The sequence below is a fragment of the Chamaea fasciata genome, unplaced genomic scaffold (genome assembly GCF_029207755.1).
Source record: "Chamaea fasciata isolate MVZ Bird 193981 ecotype frontalis unplaced genomic scaffold, bChaFas1.0.hap1 SCAF_2, whole genome shotgun sequence".
Lineage (NCBI taxonomy): Eukaryota > Metazoa > Chordata > Aves > Passeriformes > Sylviidae > Chamaea > Chamaea fasciata.
The window spans coordinates 101367666-101393777 of NW_027094087.1; the positions used below are offsets into that span (position 1 = coordinate 101367666).

Consider the following 26112-nt stretch of genomic DNA (forward strand, 5'->3'; position numbering starts at 1 on the left):
TTAAGGATGAGGACTCTGACCTGCTTAACCCGCCTCTGTTTTTCTTGTTGTGTTACATAAAACAGTTGCACTGATTTGCTCTCTCCCAGCACAAATAAAGCCTTGAACACACCCAGAAGTGCTGCTTTCATGGCTGCCCAGGTAAGGCCACAGTGCCACCCTTGCTTCTCAGATGGAAAGGCCTTAGGAACACCGCAAAGCTTCATGTCAGGACACTGCTCCACTATCTATTGTACACTTAGAACCAGCCTGCACAATCATCAGTTCATTACAAAGCCATAATTAATGCCCATCTGTCATGCACATTGTTCTTAGAACATTTAAATGCTCATTTTGGTACTAATTTTATTTATAAACTTCGCTTATAGCAAATCTGATCCCTCAGACATTTGAGACAATACTGGGGCAATCGCAAACACCAATATAAAAAAATTTAATAAGTCTGATTTAACGCAAACAACTGGCAACAAACTAATTTACTATGAAGTGACATACCAGCAGATATTATGAAAAAAAAAATTAAGTCCTACATCCAGTGTATTCTACATAAAGCACAAAAGCACTGTGCACCAAAGGCCCAGTGCAACCTGCCCCTGCTTAAACTGCTGGCACGTCTCTGTGATACCTGTGTCTGAACTCTCCTGTTTACGCCAGACCGAGATGCCCAAGCTAGAACGCCCTCCTTAACACAGGAGGCCACACTGTGCCACACCTAAAACCTCTGTTCCTCTCGTCACACATCAGTGACCAGTATCCTATAGCAAACTCAAGCTCCTCTTTTAAACAATCTCCACATTCCTCCTTTTTCGATACAGATTTGTTATGTTATTTGTTATGTCTTTCATCCTTCTGATAAATAAACATCTTCTGGATAGGATTTACACTCCTATATATGTAGAAAGCCTTGTATTTCTAGAGAGATGAGTGGCTGCTTTACAATAAAATTAACAAAACTCTCCGATTTGTTGAGTCTTGTGCAATCTTTCAGCTCTGCTTTTTTGTGAATATGAGTGTGTGTTTCTGCATTCATTCAGCTCAAGAAAATCTTGTTACATCCCTTAGCCTCACACTTTGTACTTCAGTTCAAAAGGAGACAGCTCATATTCACCTATACCAATTAGTTTACTCTGTTTTTGTTTTGTTTTTTTTTTTAATTACCGGAAAAGAAAAGATTAAAGAAACATGGAGGGGGTGGAGGGGGAAGGGAGATGGAGACTACGAGAAAGAGCAAGGAATACAACAGTAAGAAAAGTGGAGAGCACATTTTAAAACAAAAAAATCACAAAATACCACCTGTCTCAGAGAAAGCCAGGAAGAAAAAAGAATGCACCCTTCTGCACATTGTGGTTTGAGTTTTGGAGACGTGCTTGGCTGCATCAGTGATCAGCTTCACTACCACCAAAAGAAGCAATTCATTGCATCTTAATGCACTTAACAGACCAAGATTGAAAATTACAATCAGACAATATAAAAAGGGAAATAGGAAAATCATGGTGTGCTGGGTGCTGGATGCCACTCCAAACCACTCAATTCATCCTAACCCATTTTTTTTCAAATGACAGCACCTCTCTCTGAGGCTTCACAATCTAGGTGTTGTTCAAGCAAAAGCAAGACTGCTGAACAGACACAGCAGATGGCAGGAAGCACGAAGAAGCAGAAGTGATTGACACAGGCCGGGTGCATGAGCACTTCAGCATTTTGTACACACTGTGACAAGACACCTCTAAGGAAGACTTTGAAAAAGAGCAAGTATATTTGTTGATCTTTATGTACAGGTTACCCAGAGTAGGTGAGAAGGACAAAAGCAGAAGCTTGTAATAAATTTATTAAAAAGGTGAGGAAAACCAAACCTGTCCCCTTGTCACCAGAACAGAGAGACATACCATGAGAGATGGCATGAGACACTTGAGAGATGATGACCCAAAGACTCCAAGATTTAGAGTGGGCAAGCTGCAGAGTTGACACGGACTTTGCCTTTCAGAAACCTCCCAGAGAATCTCACTGTACAACTGCAGCAGATCTCTCAACCTGCAAATGAACTGGAAGCAGCTTCCTGATTTCATACTGCGGTAGAGTTGTCTGCTAACACCTGTCCATGAACTCCTGCAGTACACACTCCTTCCCAGTTTTAATCTGGGGCTGGGAAATTGTTTTGCTTTACATATTTAGCAACATATGTGAGCAGTGGGATTAAGGGCAAAAGGCACTGCTGCAGCAAGGACTGCCATGGGGAAGATGCTCAGCAACCAGACTCTCTAACTGGCATTTTCGTCCCCCACCTCTATAACCTTCATGACAATGGATGACCAGCCAGGCTTTTATCAGCTGGAACTCCTGCCTTTCACCTGTGTCTGGCAATAGCACAGTACATCTGTGTGCATTTCAGCTGCTCAGTGTTCTCAGCACATGTACACACACACACACACACACACACACACACACACACACACACACACTCTGCGCAGCTGCTCAGAAACACACGTGTGCTCTTCCCTTCATCCTTGAATACTGCAGGGAGGTACTGTGGGGAGGCACAAAAGGTGCTTCTTGGCCATCCTCTCCCCAGTCCAGCTCCAGCAGAATGAAATCACTCATGCAGTTTCAAATAAAAATAAATTTCTTCTCACAAAGGTTCCATGTTCATCCAGTTATTGGAAGCATAGTTAACTTTGCTTGAAAGTGCAATGTCATTCCTCACTTCTTTGAGCAGAGGTATGCCAGAATTTAGCATGCAAAGAGTTTTTCCCCATAGGCACCTGGCCTTACTAAAAAATGTAATATACTACAGTTTTAGACTGTGAAAAATGGATATTTCATGTAGTAAAAACACTTCTGCTGTCAGTTTAAGAAACCCCTGTGCATATTACCACATAAAGCACAGATATAGATAGAGATGATATTTATAATATATATAAGAAACTTCTGTTGTATTTATGTTCCTTCTCACAACCATACCAATTTGAAGAGAAGACCAGTACAGAAAAAGGCAACAACATACACTCTTAGGAAAAACAAAGTCCTGGGAGACATTATCACAAATTGTAATGTGTTAGATAAGCAGATAAGCTATCTCTGTGACACAGACAGGTTTAGAGAGAGACAAAGTAACATAAATCCTTTATGCAAAATCCTATCACAAACCATATGATCCTTAACAGCAGGATTTTCTAATGAGAACATTAACTGACTCATCCAGTATCTTGCATTCTCTGTTTAAAATCATATGGAAGGTTTTTTAAGAAAGGATTTATCTTTTGTAAATGATGCTGTACAGTGAAAAAGAAACAACAACAAAAAAACAACCACACAAACTGAAAGAAAGTCACTATGCTACACAAAAACATACAAAATACATCTCATACAGCTGTACAGAATTTCAAAATTTTCATTTCCACCACACTTTAAAAAACCTTGGTGGTGGTCCAAACAGCCATTTTTCTATCCAATTAGCAAGTAATGAAAAATTGTACTAATTCCGACAGAAGTCTTCAATCACATAATTCTGCATTATAGAATGAAGAACTATGCTATAAAAAGGTTAGGGCAAATTACAGACATTCCTATTGTTCTTTGATAGACCTCTCACCAAATACTCTATTGAACCAACACAATTGCTCAACCCTCTGCAGTACACAGCTATTAAGGTTTCGCAGAGAAGTCCACTGAACCTTGGGGAAGGCAAGTGTCAGGTAGTTCTATTGCATGTAAAATTAAAACTGAGATCATTGAAGATGCATCACTGTTTCAAAAGACAAACTGAGACTTTTTTCAAGACAAAAAAAAAAGGATAATGAAAATATTTAGAGGGAAAGATAGTTACAGTGTTACAGGATTTTTAGGGCTGTGTTTGTTTGTGTAACCGGTTGTATGAAAGCTTGCAGGAGTTAATGAAATAAGACCCTGGATTAAATCAGGGTTAATGAGATCAGCAGTAGACACATCATTATTCAAATCACACACCATGTGAATCCTGTGTGCTGCCAGACTTGTAAATCAGAGATTAGAATTTAACACTCTTCCTTCTGCAGTCTGACAGTTTAGGGCTAGAGGTCTCTTCATAAATATTGCTGGAATCCACCTGCCATAGCTCACAAGACAATGTATTATGATTCCAGTTTTTCCTGGTGCTAAGCACCAACAATTTCATGAGGTAGCTGATGGCAGAAGCAGTTCCTCAGCACTTCTGACAGTCACGTTCCTCAAGTCTTACAACCCCTGCAGCTGTTGAGCAAAATTTGTTATTTAATTATTTCCCATTTAAATCTGACCTTTCTTCCTGCAAACATTACAGCAGGTACAGGTTAATTCATGTGAGTTTGGAATGGGGTCATATATTTTATGGATCCCTTTTTGTCTGGTACAGCCCTCTGAGTTCCAGCATGCTGCTGATATGCTCAAACCCAGAGGTAATTCCTTAGGGAAAAAAAAAACCAAACGTATGAAACTGAAAACCTTGAAAACAACAATTTTAATAATCCCCATTAAAAAATGTCCTGAAACCATGGAAATCCCTTTATAAAATGTAGGTCACATGTTTCTTTGGTGGTATTAGACTGAATTCTAGAGATTTGATATTTAGAAAAGATAGTCCTATTCATAAAGTCCTAACAGCTGGGAAAATTGACCCAAACTTTAAATAACGGGTCTCAAAAAGTCCCTAGAAATGCAGCAGCTGTCCTCTACGGCACTTGACACTGCTTTCTCTTAGCGGGATGAAGGTCTCTGGACAAAGGTTTTCATGGCAGAATTTTCTAGGCTCTTCATATGTTCTGTCTGCTCTTTTACAGCTGTGAAAAAGGAACAAGCAGGGGAAAGAAGATGTATTGGTCAATCTATTCTAGCAAAATAACCTTCTGTATCTTGGTCTTATCCAAGGAGAAGGAGGTATAAAGAATGCAAATAGAACAAATAACCATGCTCAACACTGATTCAGAACAGCAGTGTTGCTCAAGACTAAAAAATGTGTGATGGGTGCTACAACTGCCTGAGAGATTTTGATATGCCATCGGTATTTGTAGGAGAGGTGCAGCCTAGCATCACAGATGGGAGATTTGGTGACCACAATCCTCACCTCAAATTACTCAATCCCATAATTACTCAATGTTTGCAAAAGAGATTGGCATGCTACCTTTGAAGTAATGCATCATACTGAAACTACCTTTGCAGTTTCTCAACCTACTGTTTATTCAGCCAGCATGAAACTTTAAACAAACCTTCATGGCTATCAGAGCCACACACTCATTGGCCTGTATTACAAAAAAAAAAACCCCAAAACTGTATAGGACATATTATGGTCAAGTCCACACTAGAAAAAACGATGTGTGATCTGCTTAGCACACTCAGCAGGTTTCCTGTTCACAGATGAGTTGCATGAGAAACTATGATCTTTGTTTGGATAAGTCTCCTTCCAAGCAGAGACAGCTATTTTATGGTTTCTCCCAACATACCATGTGGCACCAGAATGCTTGAGGCTCACTGTTATTGTAAATAAGACAGAGGTAAAAGAAAAGTACTGATTATGCAGTCCTTCTGAGGGGAAATGAAAGTTTAAAGATGAAAGTTAAAGAAAGAAAGCAGACAGCAGGTGCATAGGAGTTATCAAGGATGATGAAAGGGTGGTCTGACCCTATATATAAAGGTATATTGGAACTTCAGGACTGAGTCCTCTGAACCTGTTTGCTTGCTGAGCATCACTGAACGATGATGCAGATGATGCAGCCTGATACAGCAAGCAGAAACAAGATTTCTACAAACCCAGGGAAATTGCCTTTAAGTACTTTTCAATTAAAAAACTTAGTACTTTTAATTTTTACCTTCAATCAAGAATCAAGAGGGAAAAGTTGCATGTGCCATACACAGAATATTTTTTGATCTAAGCTTTAGCAATTCTTTTTACTCACCAATTTATCAAGAAAAGATCAATTAATTTTGAACATTTGATACACTTCTGGTTTGAGTGTTGTAGGCTGAGGAGAAACACCGAGTGTTACTCTCCTGTGTTGAAGAGGACTCACCTGCATTTCAAGCAGACTTTACTGCAACTTTAACCATTAAACTGCTATGGCTCAAATTATATATATGCACATCTATGCCTTGAAATTCTAAATATTGACTTACACAGTTCTCAGGATGACAGGAAAAATGACAATATATGATTTAGCTTTTGTTCAAGAGCAGCCTACCCTGAAAGTAGCTCCCTGCTCTAAAAGATAAATGTGTATGCACAATACAAATCATAGAAAATTAAGCTGATCATTGGATAATTAATACAAATACAAATCTCTTGAAAAGAACTGGGAGAAATCTCACTTAGCAGAAGGGAGTATCCTTCCATTAGTGGCAAATATTGAACTAAAGGAGCTATAGGCAAAGCACAGTAATTTGCCAGGCAGTTCACAAGAGTACTCTCTATCCACCCTCCCTGAACTGTGTTTTCTACTGGGAACTCAAAAAGCAACAGTCCTTCTTCTAGATACTCTAATATCTTCTAGAAATTACAGGATATTCTAGATGTATTTAGATTTAACTACCTTTACTGCAAAATGCTTTAAGTTCAGATGTAGGGTTTTTTAGCTTTACAATATTAATTCTGACAGCACAGAGTATAAGCCACTTGCTTCCTTTGTTTTCATTGGGAGCTGTCCTTGACATGTTTACTTCAGATCAAGGAGTACACTTACACTCAGGTAGTTCTACTGATTTTAACTGGTGTTATCAGGAAATAAAGTTATTTGGCCCATTCCTCTGGCAAAAAGAAGACCCCATACTTGTCAGCACTTCTTACACTGTGCATACACTGCTCCTTCCCTCTGTAATCCACTCCATGGGGGAATATTGAAAAACGAAAAAAGTTATCTAGGAACACCCACACAGCAGTGTTTAAAGAAACACCCAAAACACAGGTGTGTTCTACTCTGTAAACAGTATTGTTTTAATCCCAAATCAACCAGCAGACTCCTTCAGAAAAGTCATTAACCACTCTAGACAAGGGCTGTGCTGGACATGTCCCAGAATTCATGGGAGTGGTGGCCTGGGAACAGACACCTCTGGAAAGGAAACAGAGCTGAACACACACCATACAACATTGAAAAGCATAAAAGACAAAGCTATCGCTTTTAATCCCAATATAAAACTGGGAAGAAATGAGGCCCATTGAGGATGTTTTGCTAGAGGAAGCAGCAAACATTAGAACCAAGGGCCTGGAAGCAGCTTGAAATCCCCAACTGAAAGGAGACCCCACACAGGGCTGGGGAGGTGCAGCACAGCTGTAAACTGGTTTGGACGTGTCTGCACTGCTCCACAACAGTGCTCAGGGGCAGGGGTGGCTCTCACTGCTATAGGCAGCAGAAAATGCAGACATGTGAAAAGTGAGCAGTGTCTCAGTGCATCACTGCACCTGCTAGTGACGAAAGCAGGTAGCTGTAGCAAGCACCCATTTAGGGAAGTGAACCTCACACATTCCTAATCGTTTCTCCATTTAGCCTTCAGTCATTTAAAGAGAATGGGTCAATCCTACATTTGGTCTCTTTTCATCCATCTTCTGTCCCTCTGTCATGTAAGTGCTGCACAGCCAGTGACTACTACATTGAATTTGTGACTATTTACAGGTATTTTCAGACCTGCACATTTTCAACACATATTTCTTTATCTACCATCAATACTAACAGCAAATTTAAGTTGTCACAGACTACAAGGTACGAGGAAAGTGTTAGCTTTGGACTTAATTTTTTCTTAAGTACTGTACAGGATGTGAAAAATGACAGGAGTCACATGAGTCCACTGAACAGCTGAAGTGCCGGAGAAAGAACCTTCACCTATAAAAGGGGGAGGCAAGTAACTAGTCTGGTCAAACATATTTGATAACTACTAGTTAATCTGCTAAGGCCAGGTATTCTAGCAACTACAAGAAGCTCCTAAAGCAACATTTTAAACACTCTGAATCCTGAAAAATCACGTGTATCTTTCTTAATAAGTATGTTTTTTTTAAATAAAAATCATTTACTTCCTCATCTAAATAAGCTTTATCTCACATTAACTGTGGCCAAGCCCACACAAATAAGCATTCAATAACTGGAAAAAATAATTTCGAAAAGGAAGCTTGAGTATAATAAGGACTATGCTGGCCAAGTACTAGTCAATTCCATATTTCCTGTGTTTAAAATATTTATTAAACACACACAAAGATCAAAATAAATGGTCTGGTCCCCATTTATTTAGACAGTTACACAAGTCCCTAAACAGAACCAACCACACCTAACATTAACATCACTGACAGTTTAATAGGAAGTCATTTATTTGCCATTTAGAAAACAAAGGTTGGAGACACAGGTAATCAAAACAAGTATTTCAGCTTCCTTTCTCCCTCTTTATCCCAAAGCACAATATTTTGTTTTCCCAGGTTCTCCTGTACTTCATAACGCTGCCTTCAGTATGACAGTTTCACAGATCATGGATGAAAAATAAAGCAGCTTGATTTTCAATAGCATGAAACTCCCTCGCATAGTTCCAAACTTTTTTATTCAAATCCATTCACACATACAATTCCAAGGCACATACATACAATTCTCAGGGAAATCCTGCATATCTACTTTTTTGTCTTAGTTTATCTCTTAAGTTCTTCTTACTCAGAATGTAAATTTCAAAAGTAATTTTCTCTACAAAGATGCTTCTAAGGCCAGAAAATAGGACTCTTTCATTTAGTTGCTCAGGTTTCCTAGTCATGTCAAAATATTTACCCAAATTTCTGAAGTGCACAAGGAGAACTGGAAAAGCATACTATTCCCTTTTCACAAAGTCACAACTCTGTCCTTGTCTTTGGGTATTTATTTTCATTCACTCAAAATCTGGGGCAGTGAGCCACAAACTACATTTTTCAACTAACTACTGTAAAAACATTGCTAACCCTGAATTCAGTAAGAATCTTTGGCCAAATACTTTCACCAGCTGTTCAAAATTTACAGTATTTTTAAAACAAGGGAAAAATTTCAATTAAATAACCAGAATTATCGTGACTACTTGCATTCACACATACACATCTCATACACAATAACGTTAACAGAAAAAAAAAACAACCCAGAGAAAATTAGAATCAATCGCCACAGCTTATTTCTAAAAATCATTAACTTTTAAAGTACCCTCTGAAGCACACAGCTAAATTTTACTTCCACTCTCTTCTCACATCACATTTTTGAACTTCTTTCCTTATTTTAACAATATGAAATGTCCAAAAGAAAAGATGCCCTGAAGACTATTTTGATCCAAAATATTTTCTGCACTCTGCTGTTCCAGAATGAATAGTCTGTTAGGACATTGTTTTGTGTAAATGAATACCAAAACTGTTCAGTGTATTTAACATAAAAAATAATAAATCTAAACTGCTGTAGGATATGTAAAATCTTTTTGATAATGTATAAGACATGAGTGTAATCAACTGACACTCATTTATACTCTGTTTAATTTTGTTAGCTTTATTTCATAAATCTAATATTATCCAGTTAAGTGGATGCTTCAATGCAATTATTTAAAAAAGAACACTCTGATTGTTTTGATTCTACTCCCCAGTCACTGCTTGAATAGGTGTCTGTTGATTACATTAGAAAATGACCACCATCACCAGCTGAAATTCTGCCCAAATGGATTATAAGAGAAAGCTAGCAAATCTAGCTGATTCATGAGACTTGTGGAAGGTGTCCTGATTTTTTTCACATCTTCTTCGTTCAAAAGCTATCCAATTTAAATGCTACTAAACTCGGAAGCGTCTATTTAGATTTTAACAAGTTTAACTCAATTCCACTCGTGTGATCCAGTCTGAAGCAGAAGTAGCAATGCTGACATCATGAGCATCACCTGTAACTCTGCCCAGCCAGTAAGAACAGCCAGTATGTGGCTGAAGGAGTAGAAAAGCCTTCAATTTGCAGGGCAGAGAGCAACGATTCAACAGGGTTTAACAGTACAAGAAAAACTGCTTGGTAGCTCTCATCCTGCCACTTAACACATGAAAAGCCAACCTCATATATTTGTAAGGATGTTCATAGCAGAAAAGTGTATTAGACACAACTTTCTGCTCTTCAGAGGAAGAAAACACAGAGCTGCACTATGCAGATGTCAGAGAAAACAACAATACAAAACCCAAGAGCACCTGTATCTGACCACAGCCAGATGGCACTTCACCCGTTGCAGTGATGTCACCTTTACCACTGTAATATTCTGAACTCGTTATCTTTATAACCCTTCATGCTGCATGCATATCCTGCTTAAACACTGAATCTCAGGAGGGCAAGCACTAAAACCACCATAAAATACTGTACCACTACAGCCTGTCAAGAAAAAAATAAGCCTCAAAAACTGATATACAGGTTTGAGGATGCGGGTTTTATTTCACCACATAACTGTATCAAGCTGATGATCATTTCTAAAGCAGGTTTTTATTACAGACAGCTGGAAATTAAAACTGAAAGATATTAGAACCACCCACCCCTAAAGCCTGTACACAAACTTTATTTTCTCTCTATCCCGTTTGCTTGGGGACGGAAGAAAAGCCAATTGTGCAGTTCTCAGTGCTAGATACCCTAAAGGGAGTGAAATCAGCTCTGCTAATCGAACAGCCATCAAAGCCTGTAAGGTTTTAGTTAAGATGCAAAAAAAGCTGAGGAATCCTCAAAATGGGGGTGGGATAGGGCACAGGAACGAAGATAAATGAGGGGGGAAAGGAAACTTAGCAACACGTAGCACAGGTACAGAGCCCTTCAGCATCAATGTATTCTGCCTTCCCACACAGCACACTCTGCCTTCCACCCTCAGAAACTACAGAGGGTACTTGGTAAGAACATAAAACCAATCCTGTTTGTTTTTAAAAGGAAGCACATATGCTGAATTAGAACCAAGAGCTACTGAAAATGTCTGAAGACTGGGAAGAAATACTCTAAACACCACAACATTTGTACAAAGTAGTATTCATCTTTTATCCAATGAAGCCCAGTCAGTTTTTTCCTTGGCGTGCTGAGGTACTGTTGTAAATTCACAGCCAGAGTAACTATGCAAGAAAGCTTCCAGAGAGGCTGGGGATTAGGACAGGCTGCAAAACAGCATCTGAATTTCCCTAAACTACAGGGGAGTCCTGTAAACACCCTTTATTATAACCGCTCCTTCACAGCCTGTGAGTGTGCATTAAAATCATAGGAGACTGTGCTATTGAAAGGGGGGAAAATACAAATTCTACAGTTATAGGTTTCTACAGTAATACAGTAACAGCTCCTGCTAACAAGTTTCACCTGATTTTATGTGGTACTTGAAAAGAAATAGAGCTTGTCACCAAAACTCAGTATTCCTGTAACAACCAAAACTTAAAAGAGGAGGGAAAGTAGGGAACTCAAGAAATGAAAAGATGAACTGGACACTTTGAACCAGGCTGAGTATCATCTCCAGTCAAAGATCTGACTGTGGAAAGCAAAATTCTCTCCCTTGAAAATCAAGTTAGTCCACGGATTAAGCTGCTAAATACAGAACATGTCCTAACAGTGCCAGTAGTCTGGCAAAGCAGCCACTGGGTCTAGAACAGCAGGAACACATAAATCAGCAGGCACGGCTAGTCTAAAACCCAGTCTATTTTTTACAAAACTCAAAGAGGAAGGGAGTGGACTTGCAAATTATTTCTTCCCTAATATAGATAGGTAAATTTAAACAAAAAAGAAAAATCATGTGAGAGACAAACTGCTTAGTAAGGAGAAACTATAGACTATTCCACATCTACATCTGCCTAGTCACTTTCCCGAGATCCCTGTTCATCAAAGAGAGCACTTACAGCACTCCATGATAGCAGCAAGTTAAAGTTAGCACCCATACTTTCTTGTGAAAAATGGTTAGCATCTGCAACTTTGTACATAAGGATTATGAGTAGTAAATTCAGGAAAGCTTAACTCCACTACAACACAGTCCTGAAATGAGCAGGAGGAGCATTTCCACAGCATTTCTCTCCTAGGGTGACGCAGAGAATATTCTCAATCTGATGTGCAGATAATTTCTGTAAGATAATACTTGTGAAAACAAAGGTACAGGGAGTTAATAAGGATAGTGAGCTGCACAGATTAATTCCTAGCAGACCAAGTACCAAGTCACCTACTCAGTAAGCTTTTATCTTTTTTACTTTTATGTGTACATTTTCTCTATCAGCATATATTGCACACTTAGTCACAATTAGTTACCTGCCTTGGAAAAAGGTATGATGTTACCCTGTTCTTCTCCTGCATTCTAAGGAATGCAACCATTGCTATAGTTTTGGCTTGTCCTACAGTCTTTCAAGGTAAAAAACCAAATGCAACTCAGCCACCTCCTCTGCCACATTTAAATTATAAGTGACAGCTTAGTTGGAAGACCTAATTTAAGAAAGAAAACAGGCAATTTGAATAAGGCAGAGGAGGTTGGACTTTCTTTTCTCAAAAACACACAATGATTTTTCCTGTGCAAAAGAGATCAAGTAAGGGGTCACCAACATTAGACAACAAGCCAATTTTTGTACAAATAAGTGGAAGAAATTACATTTATCTACTCAAAAAAATGCAGTTACAGGCTATAATAAACAGTAAGATGGGCACTGGAAGTAGATACTCAAAGTATTTCAATATTCAAAGCATCAAGCCCAGAGCTGGCAGGTTATATGCAGCATCATACAGAAAACAAAAACGGTTTAACAGCAGTTTTCTGCTCCCATTTTGAGAAGTAACAAGAAACACAACCCTGAAGAGTTAATTGAGAACAGCCTGTCCTTCTCAGCTACAGATTACTGCTGAGTGCTAGGAAAAGGGCCCTGGACAAGACACACCAGGACTACAGCAACTCCCTCATTTCAAAGTGTAAGCTCCTTGCAGGGAGGATGTACTTCCTCCAGCATGCACTGATTTGAGGCAAGCAGCCTGTGCTTTTTTGGGTCATCTGTAGAAGACCAAGTCTTGCAGTCGTATTACATTACCTTCCCAATGCAACCCTTACGCAAAAATGTGGTTATTATCTGAGTATTTTCAACTCTTTTGCCACAGCCTTTTAAAAGCTGGGGCAGCCCTCTGCTTTGCAAAGTGAGCTTGAAAGAAGGGAGAACTAAAATCACCATGCTATATGGAAGAGATACAATCCCTTCAATTACACATAGAAAGGAACTTCAATTGGCACAAGAAAGGAAAACAAACATGTATTTTTAACCAAAAGTTTTGAATTTAGATTTAAATAGCTGTTACCTTTTCCAGCTGCTTAAGCAACACAACAGATGGCATGCAAGCCATAAACCAGGACATATATTTTTAAGCTTCCTTTCAAAATCTGCAGACTAATTTCTTTTCCCATCATGCCAAAGCTCTTAAAGCATGCATGTAGACTTGAATGGCAGAGCCCTGCCCTTCTCTCTTCCACAAGGTACTAATTGGAATGCTCCTCTAGGCCCAAACCGAGCCATGTGTCTGAAGCAGGAATCTCCACACTTTATTGGCTGTAAAATGGAGGAAGCAATACTCCAAAAGTTCTTCTGCTGGTCTTCAAGGTATCCATAAGACCAAACTACTCATGCAAGAAGTTGCATGAGTAGGCTAGGCTTTGTCCACTCAGGAGTTTTGGGAGTGTTTTTTAAAAGTCTTTGTTACTAGGTATGGAGGTCTAGATTCCACAGAGCAAAAAAAATTCTAAATCCACTAGGAAATGCACTCTAAGCTTTCCTACTGCACTAGGAGTGGAGCTGCAGAGACAATCGAACTGCTAACACAGACCCAGGAACCCAATCCCACAGCTTTAAAAATGTGCTGAATTGGTGAAAGGCTGCCAGACACCCGGGATCATTGTGAGCTGGCATGGTTACTAACCGGGGTTTATCTCAGCAGGCTCTAAACACCACCATGTACAGAACCAGCTCCAGAGTTAATTAGTTACAGAGAAAGGAAAAAACTCGTGTAGCAGAAGAGGAATCTCATATGGACAGTCATCTGCAACTTAACCATATGGACTTTCCATAACCCTTTCAAAACAAGCATAGGAGATACCAAAGTTATGGCCCATCCTTTCAGTTCTTAAGATCTATTTTAGGATATTATCTCCAGTCTTTCCATCCCCAGACCCCCAGTTACTCCACTTCAAATAATTTCTGAGGCACTACAAGGGACATTTCACTGCCTCTGCTTCACACTCCTGTCAGCACATCTGACAAATGCTTCAATAAAATAAAAAAGGAGGGGAGAGGGGGAGCTAAAACTAAAAATGGGTGAAGGTGGAGTTAAACAAAGTGAAGTAAGATATTAGCATCATATTTTCAAGAAAGGCTCATGTAAAAATAACACAAGAAGAAATATCAAATAATTTAAAAGTTCAATCAACAGCAAATGCATTTCATCACTTATGTTCTTCACTATTAACTCATCACAGCTTTGACAGATCCTGCTCAGCTTCATCACTTCTGAGACCTTTGCAGTTAACATTAGGCTGCCTCAGGATGGCCTCCTCCTCCTTCTCCTCCTCCTCCTTTTAAATTATTTTCAGAAATACCATACAGTATGCCTAATAGGTGAATCACAGATTCTTTCTATATGCTTTCAAAGACAGGCAAATTAATTTTCTTCAGAGTAATCAATCTTAGCTAAGTAAACAGACAGCTCCAAATGTAATTTTCACATTTTAGGTAAAAATTATGAAAATAGTTTTCTTAAGACTGGGTAAGACATCCACAAGTACATTGCACTACTACAAAGTCGGTTTTGTTTGGTTTTTTTTTTCAGGAATAGAGCAACCTCTTCTTCTTCAAAAAAAGTCCTTTTTTATTTTTAAGTGATACAAATGTGGTACTTTGTGCCTAGACTACCAAAAAAAAAAGAAAAAAAAAAAAAGGAAAAACGATGCAGCTTAAGTAGTTTATCACTTTCCTAGCACACGTTCTGCACTGTCACTGCTCCCATACAACCACAGCCACGACTTCTTCATTAAAAGCCTAGCAGGACAAAACCACACCCCATGCTGGCACACCTGACCGCTCTAACATGCCTGGCACATCGACCCAGAGGAGCGACCCAGCCTCCCTGCAGTCCCAGTACGCACCCAGGGGCTCTGCAGAGGCGGCAGAGCTGCAGCAGGAACGGGGATGCGAGCACAGAGCAGAAATCATTTTGCGAAACACTGATCCCACAGAGATCCCAGCCGCCCAGAGAGCCTGCTAACAACGCGCTTTCTGGCCAAACAAACTCCTGCCTTTGGCACAGACACCCCCTTCAAATAACAGTGAGAGCAGAAGTGAAGTTTTAGTCAAGGTGACAAGCGTGTGTTTTGTTCACATTAGCCGCTTCTTTCTTCGTATTAGCTTTGGCTTTGCCACACGAGTCTGAACATATTAGAAAGAAAAGAAAGAAAGGCCTCGTCTGTCCTTCCGGCAGCACCAGAGTCCACAGAACGCGGGCCAAGGGCACATGGTAATTCTTTCAGTTACATGTACAGAGTAACACCTCATACTGCTATTTTGCAACTTACAACGGTTGCAGGTTGTTTTATTTTTAAAAACACTGTAAATATCCCTCTACCTAGTAGTATACAGTAGAATTACCCGACTAGGTCATAACATTCAGTCTCTTCCACTCAAAAGATGTAGTGCTGACACAGTTATCTTGGGTTTGTTTTGTTTTATTTCCAAGTGAAGTGGTAAGCTAAGATTCCATAGGGATACAAAGGATTTTTGCTTAAGTCTCCCTCCTTACTAAGATGCTTCATAAGATCACACCTCAACTCTCAGCTGGGCTATGACCACAGTGACTCCTCTCCCTCCCAGACCCAGATTCTCCATTCCCTAAGCTGAGCACTCTGTGGAGGAGTTTACATACCCTGTCTTAAATGGCAAAATAGTGACACAGGCCATTGAAGAAGGACTGAAGAAACATGGGGGATTTAGACCTCTTTTGTTTCAGAACCAGATAAAGGCGAGGGCGGGGGAGGCGGGGGGGGAACTGTAGGAGATGACAAATGCGTTCCCAGGCTCCTGAGAGAAATTGTAAGAACATGGAAACAACAGTAATGTGTATTTTCATGAGCAGTAAGAGAGAAACCACAGATTGCAAAACAACCCTGAAGCACTTTGCTACGGTGATTCAGACCCATTCACCAGCTCAAGGGAAAAACAAGCATCCTATCACCACCAGCGAAGAGCCAGTCGATTCCCACCTCCTCACCCCAATCACTTTGCACCATTTTGTTCAATAACATGCAGAGGTTTCCAGAGGGAGCCCATTCCAACTGGAGGATCCAGCAGTGACAATTCTGGCTGAACGAACACTCCCTTCAGGACCTTGCTATTGCCAGGTGGGACAGCATGTCAGCTGGAGAGGAAAAGAATATTAAAAATAAAAATATCCCTTCATTTCCCAAGAGGAAGCCCTCATAATGAAAAGGCTTAGGAGTGATCCCTAAGTCCCCCTTCCACAGCACTCGTTGTGATGTGCTCAAATAGGTGAATCCTTTTATTAGACTCCACACTTGTGAGAAACAAAAAAAAAAAGATTCACAATACTGTCAAAAGTGGAAAAAAATATTTCAACTGTGCAACTAGGTGTGTTTACTTTTTGATTACCTTTAACAATCTTTAACACAAACAATTTTGGTTTTATTTGAAATTAAAACTACTTAGTTTCATAACAGAAAACAACTACCAGAACATACAAAAATTCCTGATTTTAGCTCTCATTGCTTTCTCTACTATTCACAACATCCTTAAACCATCTGCACCAAGGAAGAAATTCAAGCAGGATATTTATAATGCAATTACTTCCCTCAGAAGATGTGTGTTACTCAATCTATTTAGTGGGCTCTGGAACAGTACAGATTTTGTAAGGGTGGCTCAGTACTATCTCTGCCAAGCAATGAGCAGATATTAGATATTTCAGTCAATACTGTATCTATTTGTTGCCTCAGGAGAGTTGTTTTTTTCTTATGACATAAGGAAATACACTGCTCCTCTGTGATTTTTTTTTTCTTCCAGGAAAAGAAAGTAACTCAGCACTAACAAATTTGCATTTCAAGCTGGAGCCCTCCTATTCAAGAGCTATCTAATACATGACGCTGCATAAACTGGGAAAAAAACCCTACACTGCCAACAGGAAAAGTAGTACAATATTTTCGGGAAATAAAATGTTACTTAATTAACATCAGCCAACTGTACAAATATAAGACGAATCAAATACAGAGCAAGCCATTATTAATCAAATACACTGTACCCTTTGGCACAGGGACACAAATCATGCATAGAGGAAACTATGCCTCTCAATAAAAATAAGTTTTATACCAGATAAATAAAAATTTCAGCTAAAAATCCATTTTATCTTTAATGATTTGTTGATATTTATTTCAAGCATCTTGGATGAAACAAGACTATAAAATCTGGCTGAAGTAGCAGTTAAAATTTTATGGCTTTTTAACAGCTTGCTCAAATTAAAAATAGGGAAATGTTTATTTTGTACAAAAACATACTTTCTTTGGCTCTGATTTGCTTAAAGCTATGCTTTAAGTTACACGTTCAACAACAAAACTGACCTACTTTTGTCCTCTTGAAAATGTAACTTACACTGTACAAATTTCACAGGATCCCTGTAGTACTCTCCATTATTGCAAATAATTTCCTATTATAAAACTTGTATTTATCTAGGTATTATCTTGACAATTCTTTTTTAAATCTGTATTACAAAATATTTTATATTAACAATTGATATACTTAAAAAAAGAAATGTCAAGATCTCCTTTTATTTCTAACAAGAACCTACTTCGGGGGGGGGGGGGGGAAGCTTAGGACAAAGTAGCTTTAACAATCCTAAAATACTAAACTTTCGAAAAACACAAGTTTTAACATGTCATATCTTCAAATATTACCACAGGTAATATTTATACAATGAATATGCTTTGTGGTATCTGCACAAAAATCTCACAAATACGGTAAAAATTAATAATTTAATTTTTTTGTTTAAAAAAAGGTTCAGAACTGACAGATTTAGTTGTAGTTGCTAGGATCTCCATGGATTTCATTGTCACTCACTACTGCCACACATGCTGGGATGCTCAAGTGTACTGACTGAAGGCTGTGAGCAGGAGGGCAGAAATGCCCTCGGTTGTGCCAGGTTCAGAAATTGGCTCCAAGACCAAGCCCAGTGCTCCCAACAGCCCCTGGCAGTACCACAGCAAGAGGGAATCACCGAAGATCACACTGGAGGAGCAAAAGCACTGAGGGAAGAAGAGCATTTATATTGAAATAAGGACCTGGATCAAAAACTTGTTGGGGAAGCAAACAAGGGTGAAGCAAAGCAAATTCAATGGGATAACCTGAGATGAAAGAATGGGGAGAGGGAAACACAGCTGGGGGAAAGAGGAGGAGGCCTGGCATGGCTGGAAAAAATATGACAAGCTGAAGATATCCCAGAGGTGGGAGTGAGGAAGGAGCAGTCACACCTGACAAGGAAAGGAAGGGCTGAAGCTCAAGAGGAGAAAGAGCCAGGAGGAAGGGAGGGAAAGCAACTAAAACCAGATACGGAGTCTGACTAAGAAAACTGAAGAGGCTGGATTAGGGCAGGAGCCTTGTAAAAACTAGTCTGCTACCATGTAAGTAACTCAGTTCACTGGCTTTCCTGAAGTGCTGCACACAGCTCTGCAGCAAAGGACTAACCACGCTTATGGAGGCAAAGCAAAGGGCTGGATCAATCAGTGGAAAGGACACTTGAAAGGGGAAATCAAAAGAGCTTGGCCTGTATGATACATTGAAAATATGTATGATTATTTTCTAAAAATACATCAGAAGGGAAGGAATAGTAAAATAACAGGAAGAGGAGGAACTTTATAATCAGAAATATAAGTCATGAGAATAAATGAGCTAAGATCTCCCAGGAATAATTTTATGCTAAACAACTGAGGAAGTTATTTGTAGCTGGGTTTTTTGATGGTTGTTTTTTGCTTGGTTGGGGTTTGTTTTCTTAAATCATAAGAGCGGTACCTTCAATAACATCTAAAAAGAAGGAAAATAATGTGCCTTTTTTTAGGTGCTCAAAACCCTCAAAGCTAACAAGCCAAAACCCTCCCTCAAAAAAAAAAAATCCCTCCACCAACACCTTTCAATCTTTCAGAGTGGAACTTGCTGTGCTGATGAGATGAGCTCTCAGAGCTGTGCAAGAGCAGCAGAATACTCACCTGGAGGCTCTGCCCAACAGGGTTCTAAGCTGGGGCTGCCTTTCTTCTCCTCCCCCAAACAGCACCAGAGCTTGTAACATGCTCCACTCAAAAATCACACGTGGTTCTGCTCTCTGCCAGCTTTGCTTTTAGCCTCTTAATTTCCAATGGCTACAGCCAAAAGCAGGGAGCCAGCAAAACATGGTTTACTGAGACCAGCACACAAAGACAGCATTTTGTTTTGTTTTGAAGCTCTGTACTCTGTCTGACTTTGAAACGTCTGTAATGCTTCTCTGACCTCTGTGTACAGCTCCTCCACAGCTGAAGGAAAGCAGCATTAAAGGAACGATTTTTGCAATATAGAAATGTATTCTACTGAAAGACTCGTAAACTAGAACAACAAAGAGTTCTGGGTCTATTCTGGGATACAGTGTAAGTCAAATGTAACACACATGCTCATCATCTACTTTGACAAGAGGCTTTGTTCTGTTTTTAACCACTATTTAATCAGCATCCCACTCACATTTAGAGTAGATTTACTCATACTTAAGGGTGAAGACCTGTTTCCATTAAATTAAATAGGAATTATAGTATTGAGTGGAGACCAGAATTTTACTCCAGACAAAACATTTATCCTGGAACTATAGAATTCAGTAGTTACAATTGTTTAATCTTTCTATTCAGGAGAAAAAAAATGGGACAATACACCACAGCTGAAAACATTTCATTTTTTATTTAACCAAAGTGGTTCTGAAACAACTAGACTTCCCTAAAGCAAAATTATCTAGAAATTAACTACAAGAAATTAATCATTTGTTTGCTATGAGGAAAAAGCCACACTGGCCCCACAACAGGAACTCCACAAAACAATTGTTTAGTTGAGATGTATGTTTCATTCAGTACTTCCTGGGCACACCTCTAGTGAAAAAAGGCACAAAGCCATTTCACTGTTAGGTCTGGCATTTTGTAGGTAAGAAAGTAATGAATACTTTTAGTTTGCATAATTACTTTCAAAAGGTCTTCTTTATAGGACCTCTAATAAATATTTAAATGTGAGTAAAAACTCCAGCTAATCCATCTCCTAGCACAAGCAGACTCCAGGCCACCCACATATCTACAATCCTTTTTGCCCTAACTCTTGACACCCAAGGTATTTTTAGTTATTTATATGTAAAATAAAAATACTTCCTGTTAAAGTCACATTGTTTACAGATCTCCTGCAACCACAAACAAAGGACTTCAGCTCTGATCATATCCACAGCTCAGAGGTTTTGATCAAAACTGATTATTCTTCTTTCTCCTGCAAAGCATGACCCTCTCTTAACCAGTTGTTTTGCCCACCTGCACATACAGGCACGGTGACAGAGGCTGCTCCAAACACGTATCTTTGCCATAGGTCAGTATTAACTTCCACATATCTTGAAACCCTTCCCATACCTCCCACTCCCCATTTTCCACACAGGCTGGCAGTGGGGGAATGCAGGAGGCCAACAGCACACAGAGAGATACCCTCTCTCACAGGGCAGCTTCCACCTCTGGCACAAACACTCGGAAACCAGATCAGCAGGAACAATGGAAGTGCCTGATTAAGAATATCCAATCACAGTGAAAGGACTGCTTGGAGTCCTCCAAACATTCCAAATGAGATTAATGCATTTCCTTCAAAATGCACCACAAGATCCTATGCCCCAGCAAGAATTCTTTGGTACCTACTGTCTGTTTCTCTATCCTCACTTTCTGAAAAACATTCCTATGCTAAAAGACACGGCTGCCTAAAATCATCCTCGGTTGCTGGCTTCCCCCACACCTTTTTTGTTTTGGATCATTATTTCCCAATTGTTGCAGCACACCATTGTCCGGGTTTTAGTATAGCTTCTCTTCAAAAATGTGAAAAAAAAACCCCAAAAAGCCAACAAAAAAACCCCATCCAGATGGAATTCAGATGATCAAAATGTTACAAAATGCCCTTTTCCCCCAGTAAATGCTGAGAAATAAATGCACTCAAACTTATTATCAAGACGTACTTCCCCACAACAATAAAATTACTTTCATTTTTTAATATTATGACTAAAAAAAATAGAAGGCATGTCTTTCTACAAAGTACAGTTCAGTTTAAAACACAGCTGAAAGCTTCAAACCTAACTGTAGATTTATCCCTAACTGCTGCACTGCTTTTTAAAAAACTAAGAAAATATGTACCATGTAGGTAAATTAATAACAGAAAATTAAAAATCACAGTATATTACATTCACACTCAGCGAGAATCAGAGTTTTCCCTCTTGTACAGGTATCTGCTATAACACAAAGCAGCATTCAAGCATTCCATCTCTTCTGTGATAAACATACAGCTGTATATTCGGTTTCTCACTATGAGTTTGATTCAAACTGCTCTGAGTTTAGAGCTGACTGGCAGCTCCCACTGAGCACGAGCTGTCTGCAGGTAACCACTCTGAGCAGGCTACAGGCTGTTGCTCAATGGAGTGGTTTCTCTAGAGCAGAAGAGAGCGAGAGGGAGGAGGAAGTGAGAAAGGGAAGAAGCAAAGACAAAGAACCCTCACGGGTAGTAAACGTGAAGATAATGCTCTCGAGAAGTTTCTACAAACTTCCGAAGCAACCTTAAGAAACTTTAGTGTATCCAGAAGTATCGTGCTGAGGGCTCAAGTAAACATGGCAGTCACCACCCCACCAGGGTCACCATAAAGGAAAGCTCAGCAGACCAGGGTCCTAACTTCAAGTAAGGCAACAGGAGGACAGGAACACTCCAGGCACACTTATTCTCTGCCTACCACCACAGCTGCAGCACTGTATCTTTGAGAACACTGTCCTGGACACATAGATGCAGGCAGGCAGCACCTACAGCTGGCAGGATCCAAGCCACATCCATTTAAAGGTTGAAATCCAAGTTAGATTTCCCGTGGTAACACTCAGACATGTTCTCTGAGCTTCCTGGAACCCTTCAGATCTTCTTCAAATCACGCCATTGCAACTAGATCCCTATCCTATCAATCTGTTTCCCTAAATGCCAGGGAGGAAAGGTACTCCTCTTGCAGGAACCTCATTCATTAGCTGTAAATTATAGTGATTACAAAAAGCAGTCAAGGAGTCTCGTTCACACCAACCACATGCAGCACGGGTGACCATTTTACAAAGATGCTTGTACAGCTTCAGCTGTTGTGCTTATTTCAGTATGTGAAGTGGTTAGTGTACAGCAGTAGTAAAAGCAGGTAAAGGCATTTCTTACAGTAAATTCCACCCCAAAGGCTAGCTGCCACAATAGAGATGTCATATTCTTTCAGGATCTCCTGAGACATCTACAGATTACCCATCTCTTTCCTCTTGCTTCCACCATGGCAGACATTAGACAGAAGTGGCATTAAAAGCCAGCCAACGGGCAAGACTGTGTTTATTTCTACTTTTATCTTCCAAGTGTTTATCATTTGTTTGAATCTTTGGTATCTCTTTATCCACCTTCTTGTTGAAAGATTTGTAGTTTGTTTGATTTGCATTTTGAGAAAAACAGTGAATAATACAAAGAAATCTCTTGGCTTCCTCCACTCCAAGGGATGAGGTCATAGGGCTGTTGACAATTATTTTAAAACAATCAACCTTTCATTGAGTGATGTGATTGTGCACATTCACACAGTTTGATGAAATACAGGCTTGCTCCTATCTAGAGCCTCAGGACTGCAGCCATGATATCAAGCAGTAGTTTTCCAGGGCTGGAAACATTTTCTAACAATTTCATAGACCAAAAAGAGACACTGTCTTCCTTAGTACTTTATCCCCAAACTTGAACCATTATTTTCCAGCCCCTCTATCCTCTAAAACTGTAGCTTTTAACAGATGAGTCATCAAAAATATAATTTTTCCTAAATTATTTTCATTGATGGCAAACTTCAGTACTCTGATCATTGTAGATCACTCTGATCTACAAGACAGCCTCTCAAGCTGCCTTTCCATTGCTCCCCCTTAGTCTCAGGAGCTCAGCCATCAGCTACAGTGACATTCTGTGGCACTGCAGAGGGAGGGAGAGAGGAGGATGATTCATCTGTGTCTCCAACCGGGTCTCTGAAGAGGAGCTTCAGCTTGAACATGAGCAAGAGAACAGTCATTTTAAAAACAAGAAACGTACAACTGTGACTCCTTCAGCTGCTACTTGGGAGTAAAAAAAAAGAAGTGGCAAAGGAACAAAGTAACTGTCTGAGCTCCTCAAACACAGATTAAAGCAGCCACGTTGGGGGAGAAGTGGTGCCAAAATTGTTTGAGGTGTCCAAGATCCTGAAAGGGCCGTGTCTACCCAAGGAGTTAATAACACATCTTACACCTAGATTTTGGCATGGTCTCTGACACACCTGTCAAGGGAAGGTTTAGGAGTAGCTGAAGACTTGCATATGTTTGCCACTTCTGCGCAAGCCCAACAGTCCAAAAAAATGAAGAGGTGACTTCCACGATTTGTGATGTTCCTCAATTAGTAAGGGCAATTTCATAAAGAGAAGAAGTAGCACAAAATCTCTAAAACTGTGCATTTCAAGGTATTTTCTTCACAGTCAGTTTTAAGAAGTTTCCAAACAAGGAAAAGTAAATCCACAATACTGCATGCTAATTACTAGTGATTTTCCATGTTTTACCAAATCAGTAGGGAGAAGATAATCTACTTCATTGATCCCTTTTAATTAGTGCATTATGATCCACAGGCTTCTCCATCAGTATCTCACCTTCCTCTGTCCCAGGGATAAGAAACTTTATGCCTGGTTCCTCATGTGTTAAAGCTGGCATCAAAGGCATGACCTGAAACTACAGCTTCCAGTTCTAGGACAGTACCACAGTGCACAAGCACACAAGCTTTCTTTATAATTAATTTTGAAATTTTGTGCTGGAAATGTAACCTTTTCAGAAGTCTGAATGCCAGCAACTGCTTCCCAGGCCTGATAAAGCAGCGCCCATTAGACAATCTGTTCGTCCAGTACCATTGGTGGCCAGACGCCTCAGAGTGCAGGTGCAGAAAAGATCCTGTGGCTCCAGACAAGAAGGAGCCCTGGACAGGGCTGACACAGGCTCCCAGACACAGCCCAGTGCCCAGCACCCCCCACAGTGATCAGGAATAGGACTGTGAGTGAGGCTGATAAGCCTGGTTTTGGAACAAAGTCACAGGCACCCTCTGGAGACCTGGAACACGTTCAGACCCCCCAAAAATGCAAGGGTAACTTGCTGCCATTTTGCAATGGGGATAAACTTCATAAAAATGAACATATTTTAGTAGCTACAAAAATCCAGGTTCACTGTTAAAAATGACAGAACACCACAGTCCTGCTTTGTACCCATGGTATGTTCCCACTAATACAGACATATACCTCCTCTGAAAAAAACAAACAAAAAAACCAAAACAAAACAAAAACCAAAAAACCAAAAAAAAACCAACAACAACAAACCAAACAAAAAACCCCACCAAAAACACGACTACTCTGGTACCTGAGAAGGATTTTGTCCAAGAAATATAATAAATCCCAAGTGTATCTACAAAGATTTGAAAGCCCATTCCAGAAAGTGTAAAAAGAAAAAAATTATTAAGAAAATGATACACTGTTATATGCTTAAAAATTCTAACAACATTTCAGGAATTAATGAAGAAAGTTTTCCTAACACTTCCACTCATTTCTTTTAACATTGGTAAGAAAAATCCATGCAGCATAAGATAGTATAAATCCACTGAGACAAACATTCCCTGAGGTATGTACTGCATAATAGCTGCAGTGGAAGCTATGCCAGTAACTAATTAAACTTATGCCTCAGGCTTTAGTGATGTCAGTTCATCTATTCCAAATTTATTCTGTTTTTAAAGAGCAAGTAGATAATTTTCTCCATTAATTCTATCATTTTTTAAAAATTAAAAATTCATTACTTAAGATCTTTTAAAGTAGAAATACACTGTGGAAAAAAATGTGTTTGATATGATAGGCTGTCATATTTGAATAAACATGGTAAAGTTTCATGCCATTGTGAATCAGGTGGTCAACCCACCCAGGAACACGGAAATTCCTTTCTTCCTGACAAGAAACGAATGAGTACGGAAAGGAGCTTTGCCCTTGACAAAAGGTAGCTTCCAAAACCTCCTTCAGAAAACCAGGTGCTCATCCAAGATGATAATTTTCAAGCTATATAATGATTCTTACCTCAAGAGTTACCCGATTTCATTACATTATGTGGCATTTTTTTGGCTGTAAAAGTACTCAAGGTTGGGCTATTTATGACAGTAAATGACAACCATAGTTACTCTTCCAATTTCAGCAGAATGGCTATAAAACTATGTAGAAACACTTTCTGCAATAAACTGTTGCAGCCTTTAGCTCACCCTTGCTGCTTCTGTCAGCATCTTCTCATGAAAAGTGGACAGTCATATCACTTCCTTCCATGGTTCTTGTTACAAGGTTTGCAAGAAGGTAGCAAAATTGTGACAGAACCTCTTCTTTTTAATTGCATCAGAATTCAGGTTCAGCGTCTTCATAGCCATTGGTAAATTCCAACTGATGCAATTCTGCTTTAAAGGGCAAAATAACCTCCACATTAAGCAGTGTATCACCAGAAGTTCTAGTTCATCTTCAAGCTCCGCAAAGCTAACAGAGCCCTCTGACCACACTTCTTGCATAATCATTTTAAGGACACTAGGTTCATACAAACATGTTGTTATTTGAATCAGTCATGTACTACCAAAAAGGAAAAAAAATGTGTACCTGAAGTTCAAATCAGAAACATATTGTCATAAGCTGGCTTAGCTTTTGGCACGCTACTCTGAAAACACAACTACATGTTACTTCTCCTTGCATCAGATCATGCTTGAATTTATGCAAATGTCATTTAAGTGGTCCAACTTCACAAAAAATGAAACTGCTGTTTGCCATCTGCACTGGTAGTGTTGTAATGCACAACATCAAGCTTTATTTAGCATTGTTTATGCTCAAA

General features: G+C 39.5%; 1 protein-coding gene across 5 annotated transcripts in view; it reads right to left on the reverse strand.

Moving 5' to 3' along the window:
• SH3KBP1 (SH3 domain containing kinase binding protein 1) overlaps positions 1-26112 on the reverse strand; it is a 211858-nt gene that overhangs the window by 141769 nt on the left and 43977 nt on the right. The window contains exon 1 of one of the 5 annotated variants that reach the window (XM_066176915.1): positions 19177-19370. The exons of the other annotated variants lie outside the window; for them this stretch is intronic. The gene's annotated coding sequence lies outside the window, so the exon portion shown is untranslated. Of the gene's footprint in view, positions 1-19176; positions 19371-26112 lie in introns of those variants that run through there. 5 annotated transcript variants of the gene reach the window in all.